At 43.7% G+C, this 26568-nt stretch overlaps 1 long non-coding RNA gene across 2 annotated transcripts in view; it reads left to right on the forward strand.

Annotated features, from left to right (window-relative positions):
• Positions 1-499: 499 nt before the first annotated feature.
• LOC138800448 (uncharacterized) overlaps positions 500-26568 on the forward strand; it is a 124638-nt gene continuing 98569 nt past the window's right edge. Inside the window, exons 1-3 of one of the 2 annotated variants that reach the window (XR_011364466.1) lie at positions 500-836; positions 4565-4675; positions 7787-8140. This is a non-coding gene — a long non-coding RNA (uncharacterized lncRNA). Of the gene's footprint in view, positions 837-4564; positions 4676-7786; positions 8141-26568 lie in introns of those variants that run through there. The other variant, XR_011364465.1, reaches the window with a different exon arrangement.

Here is a 26568-nt window from a genome sequence, read left to right on the forward strand (position 1 = left end):
AGTCTGACACAGTGCTCTCTGCTGCCACCTCTGTCCATGTTGGGAATTGTCCAATCAGGAGCAAATCCCCATAGAAAACCTCTCCTGCTATATACAGTTCCTGTCACGGACAGAGGTGGCAGCAGAGAGCACTGTGTCAGACTAGACAGAATACACCACTTCCTACAGGAGATATAGCTGCAGTACTGTAAGACTGGGGATTTTTGAATAGAAGTATAACTTTCTGACATCAATTGATTTGAGTACCCCTTTAAGCCCTAACTAGTCCAGATTTTATAAGTGTTTTGAAGAATATTTACAGGCTTGAAAGATTAAAGTCTAAAATTATCATTGGAACAATTTAAAGATATAGGGGGAGATTTATCAAACATGGTGTAAAGTGAAACTGGCCCAGTTGCCCCTAGCAACCAATCAGAATCCACCTTTCAATCCTCACAGACTCTTTGGAAAATAAAAGGTGGAATCTGATTGGTTGCTAGGGGCAACTGAGCCAGTTTCACTTAAGACCTTGTTTCATAAATATCCCCCATACAGTATACAGTGCCGGACCGGCCCACCAGAGAACCGGAGGATCCTCCGGTGGGCCCCCATCTTTAGAACCTGCACTAACACTGATTGACATGTCGTTTCCCACTGGTTCCTCATTGTTGTCCCCCAGGATAATTTCCCCTGGTGGGCCCCAGATACCCCAGTCCAACACTTCAGCATAAATTCTTCTTGTTCATAAGATTACATTATATAACAAGTCCTGTAAACTCATCTTGTTCCTATGAAAGAACACTATCTCTCCTGCCATACCTGGGGTTTCTTCTCCATTGCAGGTATTGGCATATGAGGTAAGATTTGTCTTCCTTGTATCTCCGTGCAGCCTTCATCTTCAATGGCCTCTGGCTTTCAGAATGACATATCTAATGCTTCCATTTTTTCATTAGACGTGTGGAGAGGTTTACAGCAATGGAAGTATATAAAGGATTATGCTATATTTGGACATGCTCTAATAATTCTGTGTATACTGCTTGTAGCCTTTTTGGTTTTGATATCTGTGTTACCGATGTTCTGTTTTTTTTTCTCTTACATTTTGTTTGTAGCGCCTGGGCTTTCTTAAAGGGATACTCTATTATATACTCGAATTATTTGTTTCAAGTAATTTGGTACGAGAGATTTTTACATTTCTATTTAAAGATTTCAAGTCTTCCAGTACTTATCAGCTGCTGTATGTCCTGTAGGAAGTAGAGTTTTTTTCCCCAGTCTGACACAGTGCTCTCTGCTGCCACCTCTGTCCATGTCAAGAACTGTCCAGAGCAGAAGAGGTTTTCTATGGGGATTTGTTACTGCTCTGGACAGTTTCTAACATGGACAGAGGTGGCAGCACAGAGCACTGTGTCAGACTGGAAAGAATACACCACTTCATACAGGACATACAGCAGCTGATAAGTACTGGAGGGCTTGAGAATTTTACAATTTACAAATCTGTATTTGTAACTTTCTTGTACCAGTTGTTTTAAAAATAAATAAATAGATTAAAAAAAAATAAAAAAAAGTGCCCTAGGCAGCTGTTGTAAAGTTATCTCTTCAGTTTAGTCGTGATGAAGGTAGCATTCTATAGTCTCACCACTAGGTGTCAGTCTTACTTTTGAACCTTATGTGTTGCACAGCTGAAGTAAGCAAAGGGTTACTGTTGTTATTGTACCATGTGGTCTGTGCTTACCTATAGGAGATACTCTTTCTTTCTCAACCTATCCCTGCTCTCCACACACACACAGACCCTGGGGAAATAGCTAGTTCGCCCAGTGTGGACAGGAAGTCAGTTCAGTGTGTGTTCAGTCTAGTTCAGACACATGTGTATGAGACAACCAGAGACACTCAGTTTCTCCAGTTTATCCACTATTTCTGCTATGCAGTGCTAAACACTACAAGAGGGAGAAAATTCGGGGATAAACCCAGTCCACACCGAGAACCACTCTACAAAGTGCAGGACAGTATCCTGATATACAAAGGAACTAGCCTGGATAGAACAAAGATACCAGAAAGTCTATGTATTCTATCTCGCAGTGCAGGTAAAACCGGGACACCCTTGAACACTTAGCTTCACCCAGGTAACCACGGCTGGGGCTTGAATCATCCTAGTAGGACGAGTAAGTCGACACTTTAGGGCAGAAGGTGGTCAGACATCAGTCTACACACGGGTACAAGTATCACTCACTCTCAAGTATCTCTTCAAGTTCCGGCAGAGCACAGTACTACTTTGGGTTGGGACTCCTTAGACAAACTCCTCTAGGCTGCTCTACTCTACTCTACTCTAAACTCTACTAGCACCGCTACAACTACCTCTACTATATTCAATACTTTCAAGTATCTCCACAGCACAAACCAAGCTAAGCACTCCAGTCTGTATAATTATCTGTAAAATTGTATTATCTAGAGACTGCACAGTAAAGCTGTTCTATTTCTATCATCGGGACTCAGTTATCTTTTTCTGTGCACCAGCACCTATACACACTAGCCACACACCTTGGGTCATTTTTACCCTTTCTGTGGGTGGCAGTACGAAAAGTCCGGGTGGGTGGATTGCCAGCCAGGACTACCGTATCAACACCACACCTAGCACTGGCGTCACAACATTTACACCTTTGGCTGAGCTGTACAATACAACTGATAACATCTCACTCCCAGTGGTAAACCATATATATATATATATATATATATATATATATATAATTTATTTATTTATTTTTATTTTTTTACCCCTTAACCCCTTTAAAGGAACACTCAAGCAAAAAGAAATGGTTGTCCTATGTGATTAGCTGGCAATAGAGTCTGAGCTTTTCATTACTGTTTGCACCATTAAACCTCACAGATGCCTAATTGTAGGAACATATTGACCTCTCCAATCTATCCTAAACTCTGTTGCTCGACTCATTTACCTCCATTCCTGTTCCCCTAATTTAAACCTCAGTCAGTCCCTCCGCTGACCGTCAAAAACACCAAGAATCCATTTTTAAATGGTGTGTTAAAAGACCCAGGCAGTTCTGCTCCATCCTCCATTTCTTGCCTACAAACACATCGTTCCTTTTAGCGGCTCTGGATTTTTCTTCTGTTTTTTCTTCCTTAATAATTTCACTATTCGGCTGGTTGCACTTGAAAGAGACTGTGGTTTATTTGCACTACAGAGTCAGAAGTGTTTAGATAAGAAATGCTGTACAGGTCAATGTTAGTTCAAGATAAGTTAAAGAAAGTTATATAGAGTTTTCTTTCATATATTAACAATTCAGAATCACTAACGTATAGTGTATACTCATTAACCAAAAAAAGTAAGGCACCCAGATAGAAATGTGCAATTGCTGCCAAATAGGGATGAGTGAAGCATATCCAATGAAGGGGCAAAATTCACTTTGCATGCTTCATTTTAAAATTTTATATATATATATATATATATATATATATATATATATATATATAATTTTTTTTATTTTTTTTTAAAGATATACTTACCTGTCTTCGCACCCCCGGTGTCCTCTTCTTTGTCCCTGTGTCTCCAGCTTAGTCAGTCAATTATTTACTGAGACGGGACAGAGCTGCAGCGGTGTGGAATCTGATGACAGTAAAGTTCCCGTATGGAGATGTTTTTTTCGGGATTCTAGGATTCTAGCATTAATAAATAGGTCCAGAGTCCAGACACAAAAATTATGTAAAATAACATTCGGACCAAAAGAACAGTCTGCGTGGCCAAATACTGGTCGTTGTGCTTTCCCTCGGTTAGTTATTGGCTGAGCAGGATTCTAGTTGCAGTGAACACCAGAGACCAAGGACATTGGAGGGAGCGTGGACAGGTAAGTATCGATGAGTTACTATGAGACGTCTCAGTCAGTAACTGGCTGAGTGGACTAGGAGGAGATGGAGATACCAGAGACACAAAGAAGGATGCTGGGGGAGAGCTGACAAGTGAGAATACCATTTTTAAAATTTTATTTTTTGTGCAGCTTCCATTTTGAACAAATTTAAAAAGGAAGCATGCACAAATTTGCTTCCTTAACTAAGCAAATTTTTGCAAACGTTGCTTCGCTTATCCGTAGACACAGCCACCTTACACTTTAAAGAGTCAACCGGTCCTTCCGAAGTCAATGGGTTCCCCCAACTTTTGACTGAAGCGCATGAGCACCTCTAGGTGTCTGTAGATGATGTAGCTGTTGGGGGACGTTTATCTCTCCTTGAACCACAAGCTTTTCATCGTTGTCTTCCAGAACATCGGTAATGCACTCAAGGAGAAAATAAAGACAAGAAAAAAAATATTCAAAAAGGTTAAGAAGAGGGTAAGGAAAACAGCTCGAAATATTGTTAACAAATTGTAGAACAATATAAGCTGTAGGCGGTGAAGAAATGCAAGAAAAAGATAAATATTTCATGTGCAGCAGGTTCAGTACAATAAGGAGCTGCTTCTCATTCGGGTCACAAGAGAGAGACACTTGTAATGCTAGCATGTAGCACCTCTCCCTGTAGTAAGTCAGATAAAATAAGGAATGTTCTCACCGTAATCTCACGCACAATCTTCATTTTGTATCCACAGGAGCCTGACTTCTGTATCTAGACCTACACATATAGAGAGGCATGTACAGCATCCAGCCGATGGGTCATGTAAGACACATCGCCCTATTGAAGTGGTTTTTCTGCTTGTAAGGTAGGACTGCATTTCAATGAAACATCCCTAGTATGTGTACTATGAGGCCGCATTATCCTTCCAGCTCTCCCTAGGGTACACATGGCAAAGATCTGAATACATTGAGAGTGAGGGAGCTGAGTGTATAATATAGCGGAGATCAGGGGCGGCTTATTGTAGGGTGAATCACTTGAGATATCTTGTAGGTGGGAATTTTTTTTATTATTTATATTATCATTCATGTTGTAATATAGTCATAAAAATTCCAAGAAAGAGACATTTCACAATTTCTCCATATACCATTATGGAATGACATGTTAGATGGCAGGTATATTCTCCAGTGTCTGCTATGGATGGTGGGTTACCCAATACAAAGAAAGTTTCAAGCAAATTTTCAAGCTAAATTCATTTATTTTATAGAGAGATTGTCAGGATATTAAAGGGGCACTCCAGAGAAATCTTTCTCAAGGTGGGGGAATCTATAACGGAACCTGTACCTCTATGGCACCGATCCCTGGTGATGCCGTTCTCTGCCGTCACTGCTTTATGCCCCACATCCTAATGGAAAGAAGGAAAAAGTTGCTAATCAGCCAATCACTGGTTCGGAGGCGTCAACATTGTGGCTTCCGATTGGCTGAGCGGCACAGCCCTACACATCAGTATAGAGAACAGGAAGTGAGAGGAACCGGCACCATTGGTAGAAGATGACTACAAGTTTCTATGTCCGCTTCTCCTTGACAATTTTTTAGGTAGAAACATTTCTCTGGAATACCTGTTTTATAGCTTTTAAAAAAATAAAAATCCTATATTATTTGGGGAAGAGCTGCTTGAAAGAGTGTCTTTGGCTTTGCAGGACCCAACATGTTTGTGCTTTACACGAACAGTCAGTTGATTTGAATATCACCATGTAATACTTATTCTTTCCTGTGGAGGCGCTGCAGGGGAATTGAACACTTACACGAGTAAGTTAGTATGACTAAGACAACCTGTGTACAGTTTACTGCTGGAGAAGCTTAAAAAATGGATACGGATAATCAAAGATAATCAAAAATCATGACCAAATAAAACATAGGGGGAGATTTATCAAAGGGTGTAAAATTTAGACTGGTGCAAACTGCCCACAGCAACCAATCACAGCTCAGCTTTCAGCTCTGCTGAAGGGAAAGAGGGCTGTAGTTGGCTGCTATGGGCAGTTTGCACCAATCTAAATTTTACACCCTTTGATATATCTCCCCTATGCACTTCAGTATGGTGTATTAAAGGAGAAGTTCGGCCAAAAGCATTTTTTTTAATATGTTATTACTTATGGAAAGTTAGACAAATTCCTAATGTACATTAATTATGGGAAATGCACATATAGGGGGACATTTATTAAGTCTGGTGTTTTTTACGTCAGGCTTACAAATGTCCCCGGAGCTCCGGAGCTTAGAGGATTTATGTAGAGGCGCACTGCCTCTACATAAATCTCGTTCACAAGGAGCCCTTTCTTTCAAATAAATTGAAACCTACGCCAGCTCAGAACTGGCGTAGGTTTTACTATCATTTTTCCCCCGAAAAAATTATAAATGCAGCGCACGCAGAGGTCGTGCCCCTCTGCATGCAGTCACATCCCCGTAACGCCCTCTCTCCGCCCCAGGAGGCGCAGATCGGCCCAATGCGCATAAAATATTTGCAAATAGACCATTTGTGAATATTTTTACGCCGATCAGGTCCATCTGAGCCTAAAAAAGGCATTTTAATAAATATTAATAAATTTTAATAAATTTTCCCCATAGTTTTATTTCCCTTAATTTAGTGGATCAGGCAGGCTTCATATTCCGTAATAAACAGTGATGTAACGAATCAGGTGTAATTCCTAAGGAGTGCCTAGCAGGGGGCGCAGTATATGTAGAAGTCTATGGAACTGTATTGTCTATGGAGCTGTATGAGTGGTTGAGCACATGATGGGAGGAGTAGTACAGTGTGTATGTGGCGGCAGCGGCGCGGGGGGGGGGGGGGCTGGGGGTGTGTTGATGGGGATGGCCCTGGTACTACTCCCCCATCATCTGCTCATACTATGAGCACATGATGGGAGGAGTAGTACAGTGTGTATGTGTCCCACAGCACCGAGCAGGGAGGGAGGGAGGGAGGTTGTGGTAGTTAGATGCACGGCACCTCTCTCCCTCTCTTATCGGTGCAGTCCATTTGGGTAGCAAGTGTCCTTGCTCCCCAAAGTATTCCATAAACGTATTCAATCAATAAAGCATAGAGTGCTGTAACCGCTCTTACATTACATACAGCTTCATAGACTTCTACATATAGTGCGCTGGACACTCCATAGGAATTACACCTGATTCGTGATGTCGCTTTTTTTTTTTTAGGGAATCTGAAGCCTTCCTGATCTACTAAATTAAGGGGAATAGCAGTATATGTGCATTTCCCATAATTCATGTACATTAGGAATTTGTCTAACTTTCCATAGGTAATAACATATTAAATAATACTTTTGGCCGGAGTTGTTCTTTAATAGAGTTATACTAGTACTAAAGTGCCAAGAACAGAATCATTATAGAAAAAAGTTTAGCGGCGCCAACTAATGGAATAGCAATAAAGTCAAGAAAATAGCGATGGTACCGTATTGACCCACCAGGAGAGCCATGTCAGCCAATACCACACACTGATCCAGCTGCACTTGCACATACATCACATCAGTAGACCAGTCACCTTCGATCTTTCGATCAATAATCCTGCACAGACGAGCAGCCTCTTCATCTTCCATGGTCTGCGGAAGATTGTAACCATAACCGTAAAGAGTCCATAAATCATTACACACAAAAAACACTCACATATATGGGGCTTGTATTGATCAGACCAAAATCTTATTTTGGATCCTCTTAAAATTCTATGAAGCCTACTCCATCCTACAAACCCCCAACAAAGTGGCTCTGGTATCTTCTCAAGGTAGAAATTTCCCAAGGACAGGAAACATCCTTCCACAGTTTCACCCATGGTAAAAAGATTGGAGACCACTGATGGTATTACTATGACTATTTAAGAGTAAAACTTGTAGCGTTCTGTAGTTTATCGGTGCACCTGGTTATTAGGATGCTAGGCAGTATGCAGAACATAATTCAGGCATCCTATCATCCAAAGGTTGAGTGTCATGGAAGGAAGCATATTTCAGCTAAGGAAATGCGGCAGAAGAAGGGTCATCAGGAGACGATGCTGGAGGCTGGAAAAAGACCCTGGAGAAATTCAGGAACGGCAAAATACTATATTACTGGAAAGGGGGTGCACACTTCTACAGATTCATTGGAAATGGTAAAGGTTAATATAGTGAGGGATTTAAAATATTCGTGGCGCAGACTTATTTTAAGGTCATTCGGGATATAAAAGAAAACCGAGAACCAAAGAACTTGAGCGTATAAATCACTGAAAGTGCATAAAGAGCGGACCCTGTGGCTCCTGTCTAATGTTAAATTGTGTGCTTCTACAAACCTCCTCCTTGCTGGGACTTTAACCTTACAATAAGATTCCCTGTTGTTTTAGTCGTTGAAAGTTTTGTCTTCTAAACTTACATTAATATAACTTTGAAGCGGTGGCTTGTTGCTGGTAATACACTGGCTGAAATACATTCATTTATTAAAGGAATTGTCCATCTGGCCTGAAGGGTGCAGCACTCAATACTTCTAGTAAAGGGATCCAACTTACCAATGGAAAGAGCATGCAGGGATGCAGACTGCTAAGAGTAGTGGAGGGAGCAGTGCGGGGAGGTAGACTGCCAGGGGAGGAGTGGAGGGAGCTGGACAAGGATGCATACTGCTGGGAGGAGTAGTGGAGGGAGCAGTGCGGGGGGGTAGACTGCCAGGGGAGGAGTGGAGGGAGCTGGACAAGGATGCATACTGCTGGGAGGAGTAGTGGAGGGAGCAGTGCGGGGAGGTAGACTGCCAGGGGAGGAGTGGAGGGAGCTGGACAAGGATGCATACTGCTGGGAGGAGTAGTGGAGGGAGCAGTGCGGGGGGGTAGACTGCCAGGGGAGGAGTGGAGGGAGCTGGACAAGGATGCATACTGCTGGGAGGAGTAGTGGAGGGAGCAGTGCGGGGAGGTAGACTGCTAGGGCAGGAGTGGAGGGAGCTGGACAAGGATGCATACTGCTGGGAGGAAAAGTGGAGGGAGCAGTGCGGGGAGGTAGACTGCTATGGCAGGAGTGGAGGGAGCTGGACAAGGATGCATACTGCTGGGAGGAGTAGTGGAGGGAGCAGTGCGGGGAAGTAGACTGCCAGGGGAGGAGTGGAGGGAGCTGGACAAGGATGCATACTGCTGGGAGGAGTAGTGGAGGGAGCAGTGCGGGGGGGTAGACTGCCAGGGGAGGAGTGGAGGGAGCTGGACAAGGATGCATACTGCTGGGAGGAGTAGTGGAGGGAGCAGTGCGGGGAGGTAGACTGCTAGGGCAGGAGTGGAGGGAGCTGGACAAGGATGCATACTGCTGGGAGGAGTAGTGGAGGGAGCAGTGCGGGGAGGTAGACTGCTATGGCAGGAGTGGAGGGAGCTGGACAAGGATGCATACTGCTGGGAGGAGTAGTGGAGGGAGCAGTGCGGGGAAGTAGACTGCCAGGGGAGGAGTGGAGGGAGCTGGACAAGGATGCATACTGCTGGGAGGAGTAGTGGAGGGAGCAGTGCGGGGAGGTAGACTGCCAGGGGAGGAGTGGAGGGAGCTGGACAAGGATGCATACTGCTGGGAGGAGTAGTTGAAGGAGCAGGATTTGAATACAGACTGCTACGAGGAGTGGAGGAAGTAGGGCATGGATACAGGCTGCTAGGAATAGTGGAGGAAGCAGGACAGGGATTTAGGGTCCTATTACACTGAGCAATTTTTAAAGATTAACGACTAACGATAAACGATCGTAAACTAGATTTTATAGTTAACCATATTACACAGAACAATAATCGTTAGTTACTACTATCGTTATTGCGATCGTTACTATGATCGTTATTGTAAACGTTACTATGATCATTTAATCCTTCTGATCCCAGCAAAACAATGAACAATGTGCTATTACACAGAACGATTAGTGAACAAACATGGAATTACAACGAACAATTAGCGAATGATAATTTTAGGTTCAGATCTAAATCAACGATCAATGACATACGAACGATTTTTCTATCGTTGCCTGCAATTACACAGAATGACTATCGCTTAAATTCGAACGATTTAGCAATTTTTGGCATGATAATCGTCCCGTGTAATAAGGCCCTTAGACTAAGATGAGTAGATAAGGGAGCAGGGTGGGGATGAAAACTGCTAGGGGGAGGAGGGGAGGGAGCAGGGCAGGGTTGTAGACTGCTAGGAGGAGTGGAGGTAGCAGGGCAGATGTACAGACTGCTAGGAGGAGTAGGAGGAAGCAGGGCAGGGATACAGACTGCTAGAGGGGTTGAGAGGGGCAGGGTGGTGATGTAGACTTCTAGGGGGACAAGCGAGAAGAGCCGGGCAACATTTAGACTGCTAAGAGGAGTAGTTGAGGGAGCAGGGTTGGGATACAGACTGCTAGGAGGAGTAGTGGAGGGAGCAGGGCAGGAATGTAGACTGATATGAGAACTGGTTGGAGTAGCAGCGCAGGATGAAGACTGCTGAGAGGAGTAGTGGGAGGAAGCAGGACAGGGCTACAGATTGCTAGGAGGAGTAGAGGAGGAAGCAGGGCACAAATGTAGACAGCTAGGGGGAGGAGTGGAGAGAGCAGGGCAGGATGCAGACTGCAAGAAGGACTAATGGGGGAAACAGGGCAGTGATGTAGACTTCTAGGAGGAATGGTGGGAAAGAACAGGGCAGGGTGGGAATGCAGACGGCTAGGACAAGTATTGGAGGGAAGCAGGCAGGGATGTAGACTGCTAAGAGGAAGAGGAGGATGAGGAGGAAGCAGGACAGGAATGTAGACTACTGGGAGGCATTATGGGAAGAAGCAGGGAAGGGTCACAAACCGCGACAAGGAGTAGTGGGAGAGAGTAGGGTGGGGATGCAGACTGTGAGGAGGAGTAGTGGAGGGAGCAGGGTGGGGATGCAGACTGTGAGGAGGAGTAGTGGAGGGAGCAGGGTGGGGATGCAGACTGTGAGGAGTAGTGGAGAGAGCAGGGTGGGGATGCAGACTGTGAGGAGGAGTAGTGGAGGGAGCACGGTGGGGATGCAGACTGTGAGGAGGAGTAGTGGAGGGAGCAGGGTGGGGATGCAGACTGTGAGCAGTAGTGGTGGAGGGAGCAGGGTGGGGATGCAGACTGTGAGGAGGAGGAGTGGAGGGAGCAGGGTGGGGATGCAGGCTGCTAAAAGTAATGAAAGGATCAGGGTGGGGGTGCAGACTGTGAGGGGGAGTAGTGGAAGGAGCAGGGTGGGGATGCAGACTGTGAGGAGGAGTAGTGGAGGGAGCAGGGTGGGGATGCAGATTGTGAGGAGGAGTAGTGGAGGGAGCACGGTGGGGATGCAGATTGTGAGGAGGAGTAGTGGAAGGAGCAGGGTGGGATGCAGACTGTGAGGAGGAGTAGTGGAAGGAGCAGGGTGGGATGCAGACTGTGAGGAGGAGTAGTGGAGGGAGCAGGGTGGGATGCAGACTGTGAGGAGGAGGAGTGGAGGGAGCAGGGTGGGGATGCAGACTGTGAGGAGGAGGAGTGGAGGGAGCACGGTGGGGATGCAGACTGTGAGGAGGAGTAGTGGAAGGAGCAGGGTGGGATGCAGACTGTGAGGAGGAGTAGTGGAAGGAGCAGGGTGGGATGCAGACTGTGAGGAGGAGTAGTGGAAGGAGCACGGTGGGGATGCAGACTGTGAGGAGGAGTAGTGGAGGGAGCAGGGTGGGGATGCAGACTGTGAGGAGGAGGAGTGGAGGGAGCACGGTGGGATGCAGACTGTGAGGAGGAGTAGTGGAGGGAGCAGGGTGGGATGCAGACTGTGAGGAGGAGTAGTGGAGGGAGCACGGTGGGGATGCAGACTGTGAGGAGGAGTAATGGAGGGAGCAGGGTGGGGATGCAGACTGTGAGGAGGAGTAGTGGAGGGAGCAGGGTGGGGATGCAGACTGTGAGGAGGAGTAGTGGAGGGAGCAGGGTGGGGATGCAGACTGTGAGGAGGAGTAGTGGAGGGAGCAGGGTGGGGATGCAGACTGTGAGGAGGAGTAGTGGAGGGAGCAGGGTGGGGATGCAGACTGTGAGGAGGAGGAGTGGAGGGAGCAGGGTGGGGATGCAGACTGTGAGGAGGAGTAGTGGAGGGAGCAGGGTGGGACAGGAGAAGGCTGGGCTGCCAGAGAATTCCTGACCCTCTCCCATCTAGGAAGTATTTTCGTACAACAAGCAGCATGAGCAGGAACAATGTAGAGATGAAACCACTAGAAACATATTAAGTTGTTAAACTATCATTATTTATGCATGTTTCTACATATTGTAGCACATATACACACATTCCTAATGTCCCTTTTATTCACCCCTTTAAGGGCGTCCCACTATGTATCAGCAAGAATATCAAGCATCCGATTCTTTATCTCATCTTTGCTTATTTCTGTGGGGACGCTGGTTAGAGGACTACATGAACTTGCACGGGTTAAGCAGCGTTGAACAGTCTATAGACTTTGCTGGAGGCTGGTTCAGGACAGCAGGGAAGGAAGGTGACACTACCTGCTCAATGGAGATGCAGAATTGCATTATAGTTATTAGATGGCGGATTATCTTGCAGTGTGGTGTCTGCGGTATTACAGGCATCTGTCAGGTGGTGGGATTCTATATTCTGTCCCTGCAGGCCTTCACCAATCAAATCAACTCGGTCCATGTTCATCTGTTTGAGACGCCACCTTGTTGGCAAGACGTATAGTAGCACGGTGATAACATTATAACATCCCGGTAATAGCTGCGGAGGCTCACGGGGGGAGCGAAACGTCTGCCGGAGAACACATCCACTTTGATGGCGATAAGGTTACATCCGACTACCGGTGTTTCATGACCTTCGGCAAATAATCTTATCATACTGCTGATCGGACAACAAAATGCGAGATTTTCTCCACTAGCCTCTCTTTTTTTTTTCAAGTACTATTAAAAATAAGATATGAAATGAAGAGGCTGGCGGAAGAAAACATTTCTGAAATATTTTAACCTTGATATGACTGGTGCCAAATAGATAGCGGGCTGGCTGACACATGGCGCCTTTATCGTCCCAGAAATGGGCCGTATATAACGTAAAGGAAGCTTTTCTGTCAACCTCAAAGGACAAGAGTGTGTGTGAAATGAAACTTTCGCACTGTGGATATTTATCACGGCCCTGAAAAGCTACAGATTCCTATCGCAGAGAGTCCATTGATGTTTTTTTTTTTAGGAGTTTTGATGTGGAAAGAGTTGGTACAGAATTCTGACATTTCTGCAAACGAGTCTGATAGCCGTAGGACTGTGCTGGGGTAGGAGGATGGCTAATACATAGACACCTACAGTACCTGCTTCTATATATGTATTTATGTGTGTCCCACAACCATGCTTGTATATGTATATTATTTATATAATGTGTAGGGCTGCACAATCCTAACCTTCAATAAGCGTCTACAGGGTAATGTGTGTGATGAAGGATGTTGTACAGCATTGACTGTATTTTTTCTTGGGTATCTATTCACTTATAGCAAGCTGCAGGTCACTAAGGGGTTAATTATGTACATTCCTATTAGGGCCTTGGCCAAAGTCTCCTCATGTCTCTCAGCCTATCACTGACCAACTTACCTCAGGTTCCTCTCCACTTATATGGAGTCAGCCCCTTAGTCTATAAGTAATGCTCGAGAGGGGCCATGTGTTCAGTTCTAGTCTAGAGCAGATTAGTCTAGTGTAGGTGTGGGGGTGTATGGACTGCTGCTATGTCTGTGTTCCTGTTTGTATAACTATGCAGTGCTAAATTACCAGAGGTGCGACTACGACTGAGGGAGCCTGCTTGTCCACGTTGAGTGGGTCATCTTCTCAAGTTAAGTCCTACAGTGAGTCATGTCTAGTGAGGGGCTGGAGAAGTTGCATTTCTTGACGAAGTGCCCACCTGCTTTCATTACAACTGATGCAAAACTGTCAGGACCCTCTCCAGCAAAGTAAAGTACAGGATAGACAGTGTCCCTTTTAGTCCCTGGGGGGAAAAAAATAGGGGCTTACGGCAACTATGACCCCTCTAGCTACACTACTGAATCAAAAGTATGAATGGCTGGAATCAGATATATCTCTGATCCCAGCCATAACAGCAGGATTTTGGCAATCACAGCCAGGTCCTCACAGTGATTGGATACACATGGGACATACATGTATGCTAAGGGGTTGCCCCATAGGAAACATTTGACACCTTTCTACAGAACAGATAAGAAAAGAAAAGATGATCATTGGAGACCCCAGGAGGAAACTAGAGTGGAGCATGCAACTCCATTCTAATTGTATGGTATGGAAGGAGGGTATGGCACTAAGTTGTCTCCTTTTGCACAGTTGTTACCTATAGACAATGAATGGGGTGGTAGGGTTTATGGTTGGCCACCACAACATTGAGACTCCTCCTTGAGGCACTTGGAAGTTAATGCCTCATGCAGACATAGGGTTGTAGCTGACAAATGCCTGCAGGAGAGCTTTTATTGTCTGATTCTCTGTGCCTTGTACCATGTGTTTAAGACCACCAGGTTAGGTAGCACAAGTCTCAGGCCTCTGTCTCTGAGCATAGCTAACTCCTCAAGATTCCCTGAGGTAGTTGAGCGTAGTCAGTAGGATACTTCGGTGCTCAGCAACTTTGTCTTACTGGGGATCACTCTTTATTTCTTTCCTCTAGGGGGTGAGTGTCCTGACATTAAAAAGGATCCCAGACACAGACACGGGGTTTACCCAGATCACGGTTACCCCACTTCTAAAGGTCTGGAAGTCTCAGTCTTTCTTAGGAATAATCTCAGTCCCTGTCAAGGGCTCTGGCCTAAGCCAGGCCCGCTTATTCACTGCAGCAGGAACTCTTGGCTGTAGTCTGTCTCCCATACACCAACTAAAAACTAAAGACCAGGAAACTACCTCAACTTGTAAAGGGCTGTGTCACAGGAAAAGAGGAGAGTAGAGAGTGTTGTCATTGGTCAACACAACAGTTAAGCCAAACCTATATATATTGCAGCTGTGCACAGGAGGGAGAGCGAGACACCTAGTGGTTGGAGTGGAAATCACAGCTTCCAGCTCTTGGTATGCGCACCAACAGAGGTACTTTAACAAAGGTGGTAAATAACTTAGTGACACTAAACTTGGACACTCAATTACCAGTGTCCACTCAGCAAGCAAACAAATCTAAAAGATGACTACAACTATATAGCAAACACCTAGAATATGTATTCTTGTATGTTATAAGAGGTAAAAATAAGCTAAAATATTTCTAAAACTTATTATTGCTGAATTGTTTGTTTCTTATAATAAGCTGCACTCCCATCATGCCTCAGGACTGAGCAGATATTTCACATTCTCTTTTGCCTGGGGATATCCTTTGTCACTTGTGACTCCTGAGCGTGAATGAGCTGCCAATGCAAGTGAGAGCAAGGGAGTGACAAGATCTAGAATCACATTTCTGAAGGTTCAATCACGGCAAGTTCGGGAAAAATATGTCACAAAATACCCCACTTAAATATGAGGTGTAGACGCCCCACATTGGCCCCATTCATAGAGATTACTCTACATCAGGATACCCAATATGTTTTTCATATAGAATAACGGACATGTACTTATCCATGTAAATTTCAAATAGATGGTGGAAAAAATCCATGCCATAGGTCACAGTGTTACATATTCCCAAGGAGAACAATAGAAATGTACTACGTATGGAATATGTTTATAAATATGCATGAAAAATACAACCTGTGCCCTTACCCTTAGACATCAATGCAATGTCAGATGAAGGAGACAGCTAGGAATCACATCATTTCTAGAGGTGATTCGGAATTAACCTAATTTGTTCCAAATATTGAATGATCTAATTTTCGATTTTGTCACTGATTTATTTCAGGCTAATATGTGCCCTGTAGAGGTTAGCAGTGATGCTGTAATCCTGACCTTATCTGAGTAGAAGGCATACAGTGTACTTTGTGTGTGCAGTGCCCTAGAACCCATGTGCCACTGCTGGTCCTGTGTATATGTAGGTGGGCACTGATGGTCCACATGTATTTGGGTTTTCGGTGGATGGAGTCTTGTAGTACTGCATTTTGGTCACTAGGTGTCTCCCAGTATGTTTTTCTTTTTTCCAAACCACAGCTGAAGATTTATATGTAAACGGTTAAAGGGGAACTATCAGCAGGTTAGGCAAATCTAAGCTGCTGATATGTCCGTATTGTGTAGGAAACAGGCAAGAAGGTGGGCACCACACAACAGAGTGCAGCTATGTATGTAAACACAATTCAAAGACACAAAAAGTATATGCACATATGAGCTGCATGTTTAAACAATATTTTTTTAGGTCAAAGTATACAAAATTAAGAGAAGCAGACAAAAGGAGACAAGCCTCCTCACAAGACCATGTCAGGGTTACAAACACTTAAAATGCACAAATCCATACTCTTCTAAGACGAGGTTCCTCATCTTACCCCTAAACACAACTTGGAAGAAAAATAATGACAAAGTAAGTTCAATGGTGGGAAATAATGCGGTAATAATAGCAATCCCCCCAAAAAATGTCACCATAAGTTAAAATGGGGGGGGTCAGGTAGGAGAAGCACCCCACATGTCCCATTCTCAACACGGCTTCATAAGGAGTGTTCCTATAATTTAGGAGACGCTGAGGAGAAGGGTATGTCTTTTACCTTCATCCTCGGTGCTGTTCTGGTGCAGTTAGTGGTTTGCTCCACAATCTGGTAAGACTGTTAGGAGAACTGCTTCCCCCCCATATTGACAATCCATCCCGCTCCTGACTGGCCCGCTCCATTCATCATGATTAGAAAGGGGTGGACCAGCGGGGTCATATGGGTGCTATGGGAGTGGTAAGTGCTCCTAACGGCTTGTGGAGCAATAACTGCACTGGAATGGCACAGAGGATGAAGGTTTCCATGTCTCTCCACCAATCAGCAACCAGAAGAAAGCCTATGAGTAGAGGTCGGCCATGTTCTTAGATTAGCCTGGGATTAGTGAGTGGCATGTGGTGTATGCAGATTCTGTTTTTCTCAAGTGTTCCTCTATGTTCACCATGTCCTGCTAGTACTCCTTGGGTGAGGATACCAAAGGATAAATCCTATTCTTGCTGAGGGGCTATCCTCCTTCTCTACAAAACCCTGCTACGTTCCCCAGGAGCTGTAGGTAAGTCAGCAGTCTGGGAGCAACTAAAAGCCGACTTTCCCGGCTGTAACTCACCAGGACCTAACGGAGAACCCCGCCAGCTGGCTCACCCTTAAGTGGGGCCTGTGCTACTGTTTGTGTCACTCAGTGCCCTCGATCAGCATTAGGCAGACTAGACAAAGCCGTGAGTACAGGTTAGAGTCTCTCCAGCAGAGCACTGTGCTTAATAGATAGGACCTCCACCTAATGGTAGACTCCCTAGCTCTCAAGTCAAGTCTGAACTAAACAAGTAACCTCCTCCAGATGCTCCCTAAAGCTACAAACAAACACGAAATCAGCTGTGGATCCCTGGCCTGTAGTTTGTATGGAAGACATACTTACAGCAGGATGGACATCCCGCTGCAAGTATATAAGGAGACCGCCCCGCCACCGCGTTAACCTCTATGTGTATACCCTCCGGCCAGGATCCCATTTATTTTCAATTGAAAGTATTTTTTAAATTATTTATGGCCGTTGTTGCAAATTGCAACAACGGCCGTGTTTAATTAAAAAAAAAATACGTATTGTTAGCATAGCCTGAAACAGTAAAAAATAAATAAAGAAGAGGAAGTGACCTGAGATAATATACTTTTTTTATATTATATTTTAACCTTCTTTATTTTATTTTTTTTCTTTTGCAAACAATTAAAATATAACAACTCTAAAAAAAAATGGTTGAATCCTCCAGTAACCTCCAGCAGATTAACATCTGCTTGTGCTGGAGAGAGCTTGTTCACTTCCTTGATGTGAGTGATGCCTATGAAATTGAGGTCATTCCCAGACTAATCAAAGTTCAAACACTAGCAGCAAGCAATAAAGAATTTATATATCATAATCTAAGTGCTTTTAAAAGAGAGAAAAAAATATAGTAAATTGTATTACAAAAACGACAGGAAGTAATCACACGCAGGGTCCCTGTGTCCCTTTCCCTGACACACCGTGATTAATCGACGTCCATCAAGCTCGCTCATTGACTTAGCTCCTTTCTTGAATTTCTTGCTTTTTTACCAGGAGTCTTTGGAATAGAATGTTCTGTATCCCTGGAATAGAATGTTCTGTAACACTGGAATAGAATGTTCTGTATCCCTGGAATAGAATGTTCTGTATCCCTGGAATAGAATGTTCTGTAACACTGGAATAGAAGTTTCTGTACCTTGGAATAGAATGTTCTGTAACCCTTGTATAGAATGTTTTGTAGAACAAGAATAGAATGTTCTGTTAACCCAGTATAGAATGTTTTGTAGCAATGGAAAAATAACTTTCTGTGACTCCAGAATACACTGTTATGTTCTGTAGAACCAGAATAGAATTTTCTGTAACCCTGAAATAGAATGTTCTGTAACACTGGAATAGAATGTTCTCTAGCCTCGGAATAGAATGTTCTGTAACACTGGAATAGAATGTTCTCTAGCCTCGGAATAGAATGTTCTGTAACCCTGGAATAGAATGTTCTGTAACACTGAAATAGAATGTTCTCTAGCCTCGGAATAGAATGTTCTGTAACCCTGGAATAGAATGTTCTGTAACACTGAAATAGAATGTTCTCTAGCCTCGGAATAGAATGTTCTGTAACCCTGGAATAGAATGTTCTGTAGAACCAGAATAGATTGTTCTGTAGCTCGAAATAGAATGTTCTGTAGGAGTGGAATATAACTTTCTGTAACTCCAGAATATATTGTTGTGTTTCACTGAAATAGAATGGTTTGTAGAATTAAAATAGATTGTTCTGTAGCCCCGGAATAGAATGCTCTGTAACCCTGGAATAGAATGCTCTGTAACCCTGGAATAGAATGCTCTGTAACCCTGGAATAGAATGCTCTGTAACCCTGGAATAGAATGCTCTGTAACCCTGGAATAGAATGTTCTGTAGCACCCTAATAGCCAAGCTGCTTTTATATAAAATTTTATATACATTAAAAACAATACAGTACAATGTGTGATTGTACTTTCCAGCCTCCTATATGAAAACCTCATTATCATTCACAAACAAAAGGCCGGATAAACTTCACAAAGGTGTGATAAATTTATTGAAGCTGTCAGCAGCATTTTCCACCTTGACTATTGGCTTTTTTATGCTGCTTTTTGAAAGATGTTTTCAGTAGGATCTGTATGTAATGGTTTAAGTAAATGCCACACTCAAAAAGAGATAGATAAAAGATAGATAGATAGATAGATAGATAGATAGATAGATAGATAGATAGATAGGAGATAGATAGATAGATAGATAGATAGATAGATAGATAGGAGATAGATAGATAGATAGATAGATAGATAGATAGATAGATAGATAGATAGATAGAGATAATAGATTGATTTCATGGGATATGCCAGGCCCTTTTTTGTTAAAGAGTCTTAATAGTACTATAAGGGGAACAATCATGTTATACTACAAGGACACGTCCAAGCATTTGTACGTATCCTGGGGGTGACCAAAGTCCATAGAGAGGTCAATATCCTATTATATACCTGAATGAGGTTGTCTTGCTGCGGCAGGTGGGATCACACTGTGAGAAGACCCTCCATATTATTACACAAAGTGAAGGGTTGAGTAATAATACCTATATTCAGGCATCTCCACTGAAATATGGCTTGTGGAGATGGGATCAGCCATCTTCCTGTTGCAGGATCAATGCTAGCCTGACGACACTCCATGGAAGACAAGACAGGCTGAAGATGATAAACGTACAGGAGATAGACCCTCATCCTTCATTGTGAAGCAGCTTTGAGAGTCTTTATTGATATATTGATAATACACTCCACTTGACAGCGGGAAGGACCTTATGAAGGATTCTTTTGGATCTATGACCCCCACCCTATACGGCCTCAGCCAAGTATAACTTGTGGTTACAAAGACTTTCTTTGTCTATGTCTTTCCATTGAAGCTTTTGACATGATGGTTTTAAGCCTTGTTTATGTCATAGCAATGAATGAGGCGGATGACTTCATGGGTTACCATGGATATCAATGAAAGGCAAAAGCAGGCGGTAAAGAAATAACTATAACTTAAAAATAGAGGTTGAATGGAATGATAAAGACTCGTCAGGGTAAAGTGTGGAAAGAAAGGGATCCATTCTGAAGAAAATGGCAAAAGTTGACTTAACTTTTGCTAAATTATAGGATATGGCTTTAGACATAGTATTTTATGTATATGGTTAAAGCTTCAACAGTGTAGACCTGAAGAACTTTCTTAGTAGAAGTACTGTATGTAGACCAATGACTGATGATCTCACTACTTGTTCTACAATGTTGCCTTGGCTAAAACCTTTAGAATAGTAATAGTCAGCCCTCCAAAACTACCATTCCCACCGTGCCTGGACAGCCAAAGCTGTCATCAATTGTTGGCACAATTATTAAAAAATGGAAGAAACAGAAGGTGTGAGAAGGTGTGTGAAGTCCATGGATGACCATCTGGATGATCCAGAAGAGGCTTGGGAGAAGGTCATGTGGTCAGATAAGACCAAAATACAACTCCACTTGCCGTGTTTGGAGGAAGAAGAAGGATGAGTACAACCCCAAGAACACAGTCCCATCGGTGAATATTGTGGGTAAAAACAAAATACTTTGATGGTGCAAAGGGGCAACTGTGCTTTATTGAAGGGAGAATGGATGGGGCCATGTATCGTAAGATTTTGGCCAACAACCTCCTTCGCTCAGGAAGAGCATTAAAGTTAAAGATGGGTCGTGGCTGGGTCTTCCAGTATGACAATGACACTAAACACACAGCCAGAGAAACTAAGGAGCAGCTCTGTAAGAAGCACTTCAAGGTCTGGTAGTGGCCGCCAGTCTCCACACCTAAACCTTAGAGAAAATCTTGGAGGGAGCTGAAACTCAATGTTGTCCAGTGACAGCTCCGAGGAGGGGGACACAATCCCTGCTGCAGTGTCTGCAAACCTAGTCAAGAACTACAGGGAAAATATATTAAGTTCTTGTAATAATAATTGTAATAATAATCTTTTCTTGTTATAAAATGCTAAATAATTATTTATAAATTTTATTTTCTGTTTCTTTTTTTTTTTTTTATAGATTCTGTCTCTCACAGGTGACATGTACCTACGATAAACATTACACACCTCTTTATTCTATATTGGTGGAAAACCATGCAAAATTGGCAGTGTAAGATATACTTATTTTCCCCACTGTATATATATTAAAGAAATGAAGGATCAGGAGGGAGGAAAGAACAAAAGGGGGGAATAATAGGAAAAAAGTAATCCAATTTAGAAAAGAGAGAAAGGAAAAATCTATAATAAAGGAAGAAATAAGGAAGGAAGGATATAGAAATTATAAAGAGATGTATGAGAAAGGGGAAGGAAGAAAAATAAATGAGAAAGGAAGGAAGGAAGGAAGGGCGGGAAGAAGAAGGTGGGAATGAAGGATAGCAGGGGGAATCCAAAGGGGGGGGGGGGGTGTTGGCTGTGGCGGAGAGAAGAAGCTATGAATAAAAGTAAAAAAAAAAAAAAAAAGACAAAGTAAGGAGGGAGAAGGAACCTGGTTTCTTTGATTTATGGAAAAGTCCACATTTAACAAACAAAAGGAGAAATGATAGATAAATTAAGAGGAAAGAGAATAGGAGGGAAGGAAAGAATGGGGAAAGGAAGGAAGGGAGGAAGGAAGGGAGGAAGGGAGGAAAGAAGGAAGGGAGGGAGGAAGGAAGGAAGGGAGGAAAGAAGGAAGGGAGGGAGGAAGGAAGGTAGGGAGGAAGGGAGGAAAGAAGGAAGGAGGGGAGGAAGGGAGGAAGAGAGGGAGGAAGGAAGGAAGGAAGGAAGGTAGGGAGGGAGGAAGGAAGGAAGGAAGGAAGGAAGGGAGAGAGGAAGGGAGGAAGGGAGGGAGGAAGGAAGGAAGGAAGGAAGGTAGGGAGGGAGGGAGGAAGGAAGGAAGGAAGGAAGGAAGGGAGAGAGGAAGAGAGGAAGAGAGGGAGGGAGAAAGGGAGGAAGGAAGGAAGGAAGGAAGAGAGGGAGGGCGTAAGGAAGGAAGCGAGGGAGAAAGGAAGGAGAGAGGGAAATAAAATAGGAATAAAATAAAATAGGAATTTTTCTACATTTAGAAAGGAAAGAATAAAAAGAGGAAAATGCAAATAAAGTTGGAAAGGAAGGAAATATAGAAGGAGTGGGTAAAGAAAAAGAAAGAAGGGAGGATGCTATAGATGAAGGGAACTAAGAGGAGAAGAAGGAAGGAAGAAGGGATAGAAGGAATACAGTTTCTTTGTGCTCCACATTTCTAACCACAGCAGCAGAACAGCTAGAGCCCGGTCTTCAGAACGTCCCCATAGCTGTAGTGAGGTGCTAACATTAGCTGAGCCTGACCTCCCGTGTCCTGACAATCACCCAATAAGCTACAGCCCTGTTCTAAACAGCGCAGCAATTCTTTCTTTCTTATTTTTTTCTCTTGACAGCTACTTCTTAGTAACATTCATATTTCATGCCATCCGGATGAATTATGCAGACCAGCCACCAAGCAGATTTAATGATATTTTGCTTTTTTTTTTTTACATACCTATTATACAATAGAATCTGGGCTTTGAATTAACTTCCATTTCTTGCTCAAAGCTGCAGGGGCACAAATTAAAAAAAAAAAGAAAAAAAAAAAAGACCCTCTCCCCTCCCTTAATCCACAGCAACAATTTTTTGACAAGTACACTTTGCAAATAAAACCTGGTATTGATCTTAAGACGCCCTCCTCACTACAAGACCGGGAAACTTGATTTGAAGTCTTAGAGAGGTGAAAGCCCAGAAATAACAGAGTGTCAAGAAGCTGTCAAACTGGGTGAGGGAGAGAAAAGCTGTCATAAAAATCCTCCTTCTAAGACCTTAAAACATCCTCCTGTTGCCTTCAGCTCCTTGTCTGTAATTAGACAATGTCTGCTGGGCTTCTCCTGCCTTGCTGTGATGCTGATGATACAGATAATACACCGACTTGGCTAATTGTAGACACTCATTAGCTTTCTATGGCGGTATAGTTGCAGCGTCCTATACACATAATTGCTATTTGCTTCTCTATAGTAGTTTTTTTTTTTTACCATATTTTTGGCCCGGAGGTATCATATTTTTTCAGCTTTAAGTGATATGAAAGTTTATAGTCACCTGATCAATCCGCCAAAGCTGGCAATTAGATATACCTGTAGGTCATGCTGCCGAAGATAGCTCATTCTGCTGCTCATTTGCTATTCTATTGTAAACCTGTCTTTAAGGGATTGTCCATTTTGTGTAAGAAGGCTCTGGTATGACAAGTCGGAGTCGATGACAGGGTGTTTCTCCGCTGACATGACAGGTAGATGCTCTCTAGTCTAGTTAATAGATAGGAGTCTTAATGGGGATCCTTCATTGAAATGAGAATTCTATATAAGTAACCCAGAGTATTCCAAAGCATTAATAGCATCCAGGCTTCATAGCTGAATTCCCCCGGCATGGCCTGCTGGCTGTACAGAGCTTGCTCTTTTGGACTAGGAAGCGTGCAGTAATTTGACGTAGTAAAAGCTATTGTATTATAGGATAACTAAGCTGATGGGCAGTGTCATACTGGGGGACAGAGGGGCCACCAGTGGCATAGCTACCATAGAGGCAGGGAAGGTGGTTGTTATGGGGCCCATGGAGGGAGGGGGCCCGGGGATGCACAGGGAAGATAAGAGCCTCCTGTGTTCTTTTGCTTAACCCCTTATGTACTGCAGTGTGTAAGTGACCCAGTGTTCTCTTACATGCTGCAACACAAAAAAGGGTTAATACAGAAGAAAATTAGCTCTCTGCCTGGGTCACTGGGTCACTTACACACTGCAGTAAATAAGGGGTTAAGCAAAAGGTAGTCTGCACCTATGTATATAACTATATATATAACTATATATATATATATATATATATATATATATATAAAACTATATATAACTATATATATATATATTGTGACACTTATGCAGGAATGGTTGTGGAAGGGAGGTATATTTCTCCTAGGTTCCTCTCCTATGTCAGCTAACAGCCCAGGCCTCTCACCTGCAGGGTAATTAATGAAGCTGCTCAGAGGGCGGGTATATAAGAGAAGCCAGGAGGGCAGATAGCTCTCTCTGGCTGGGGACACAGAAAGCCTGTCTGTGTGAGAGATTGGTGTGAGTAGTAAAGGTTGCTTAAGTGTTTGGTAAGCTGGCAGGGAGCAGCTCTCCAGCTGATAGTCAGGATACCTGAATGTATAGTAAGTGCCGGACAGGCAAGGATTTTCTTTCGTTGCTGTTTTGTTTTATTTTCTGCTTGCAACCTTTTAAATAAACCTGACTACGTGTCAGATTGCACCTATGTATGCTGTTGGCTTGATTTGGATGAACCAGATACGTGTCCTTTGACCCCAGCAAAGGCGATCCCAGTGACTTATATCACAATTGGTGCTTCGGATGCGGGCAGCACGTTAAAGTATCTGAGAAAATGGAGGACGTGGTGAACGCCTTGTTACGTTCTACTGCAGCCCAGCAGGAGGCAACCAGAGAACAACAGCGTACAAACGCTAACCAGCAAGAAGCAAACCGCTTGCTGTCTGAACAGCTGAGAACATTAATAGAGACCACAAGTAAAGACCGCCAGACACTGCAGGAGGTGGTACAGCGGGTGGCAAGCCTGCCTGTGGTATCGCCAGAGGCACAGCAAAGACCAATACATGTGAATACCAAACTACAATTGCTTGTGTTACAACTCCCTATGGGTCAGTGTACCATAAGGTTGGGCTAGTCCCAACTTTAATGCATGATGTTATTCTGGGAAGGGATTTTCCATATTTTTGGAAATTATGGGAAAGCAAGTTGGTGACTACAGAGAGTACACCTTCCATAAGCCCAGAACCATTTGAGGTTCCCCCACAAGAGGCTGTAGTTGGGGTTTCGTCAGAAAGGCCCACTCCCTTCCCATTTTCTGTTATGGCAGGGGACTTAGAGGAGCCATCCTCAGAGACTGAAAATGAAGGGGCCACACAACAGACTATGCCTGACTTAGAGTTCAGAAAAGACGACTTCCAGACTGAACAGTTGACGGACCCTACACTTGCTCGAGCTAGGGAAAATGTAAAAGTAGTGAACGGGGTAGCTGTGGAGCCTGGGGCTAGGCTAGCTTTCCCATACATGGTCCTGGAAAATGAATTGCTGTATCAAATTGACAAAAAGGGTGAGGAAACCATACAGCAATTAGTTGTTCCTAAGGCCTACAGGAGGACAGTTCTGGATCTGGCACATGGACACATTGTTGGTGGCCACTTGGGGATCCAGAAAACGACAGAGAGAATATTGCTGAGGTTTTTCTGGCCTGGCATGCATGGTGACATAAAAGGTTATTGTGAGTCATGTCCTGAGTGTCAGGTATCTGCGCCTATGCCTCATTTTCGTAGCCCCTTAGTACCCTTACCAATCATTGAAATACCTTTTGAAAGGATTGGGATGGATTTGGTAGGTCCCTTAATAAGGTCTGCACGGGGTCACCAGCACATCCTAGTCATAATGGATTATGCTACACGTTATCCTGAGGCCATTCCTTTACGCAATACAGCATCTAAAACCATTGCAAAGGAGTTAGTCCAGGTATTCAGTAGAGTGGGCATTCCAAAGGAAATACTGACAGACCAAGGGACACCATTTATGTCTAAAGTAATGAAGGAACTTTGCAGGCTGTTTAAGGTGTCACAGTTACGTACCTCAGTCTATCATCCCCAGACAGATGGTTTAGTTGAGAGATTTAATAAGACTCTAAAACAGATGTTGAAGAAGGTAGTGGACAAGGATGGCAAAAACTGGGATTTTTTGCTTCCATATCTGTTGTTTGCTGTAAGAGAAGTACCACAGTCATCAACAGGGTTCTCACCTTTTGAGCTGGTGTATGGTAGACCTCCTAGAGGCTTATTGGATGTGGCTAGAGAAGCCTGGGAAGGGCAGGTCACCCCCTACAGAAGCGTGATAGAACATATTTCACAGATGCAGGGTAGGATTTCAGCAGTCATGCCAATTGTAAAAGAACACATGGAACGGGCTCAAGGAGCCCAGAAGATGGTTTATGACAGGGGTGCTCCAGCGACCTTTCAGAGGTTAATGGATAGAGTGCTGAAGCCACATAGGCAATATGCTTCAGCCTATCTTGACGACATAGTGGTGCATAGCCCTGACTGGCAAACACACCTTTCAAAAGTTCAGGCCGTCATTGATAGTTTGAAGGAGGCAGGACTGACTGCGAACCCTAAGAAATGTCACATTGGGCTAGAGGAAGCCAGATATTTGGGGTACATAATTGGAAGAGGTATAGTCAGGCCTCAAGTTGACAAGATTGAAGCGATTCAGAAATGGCCCCAACCGATTAATAAAAAACAGGTGAGGGCATTTCTGGGAATTACTGGGTATTATAGACGCTTCATACCCAATTTTGCAGCCATAGCAGGTCCCCTGACTGATCTCACCAGGGGAAAAGAGTCAGTGATGATAAAGTGGAACCCTGAAGCAGAAAGAGCCTTCCGAACACTGAAAGCGTCTCTTTGTTCACAGCCAGTGTTGGTCACTCCGGACTTCAAAAAGGAATTTGTGGTACAAACAGACGCTTCAGAGGCGGGAATAGGGGCTGTCTTGTCTCAGGTCAGGGATGGAGAGGAACATCCAGTGCTTTATTTAAGCAGAAAGTTAAATA

This window comes from Dendropsophus ebraccatus, chromosome 9 (genome assembly GCF_027789765.1).
Source record: "Dendropsophus ebraccatus isolate aDenEbr1 chromosome 9, aDenEbr1.pat, whole genome shotgun sequence".
In the NCBI taxonomy this organism is placed as follows: Eukaryota; Metazoa; Chordata; class Amphibia; order Anura; family Hylidae; genus Dendropsophus; species Dendropsophus ebraccatus.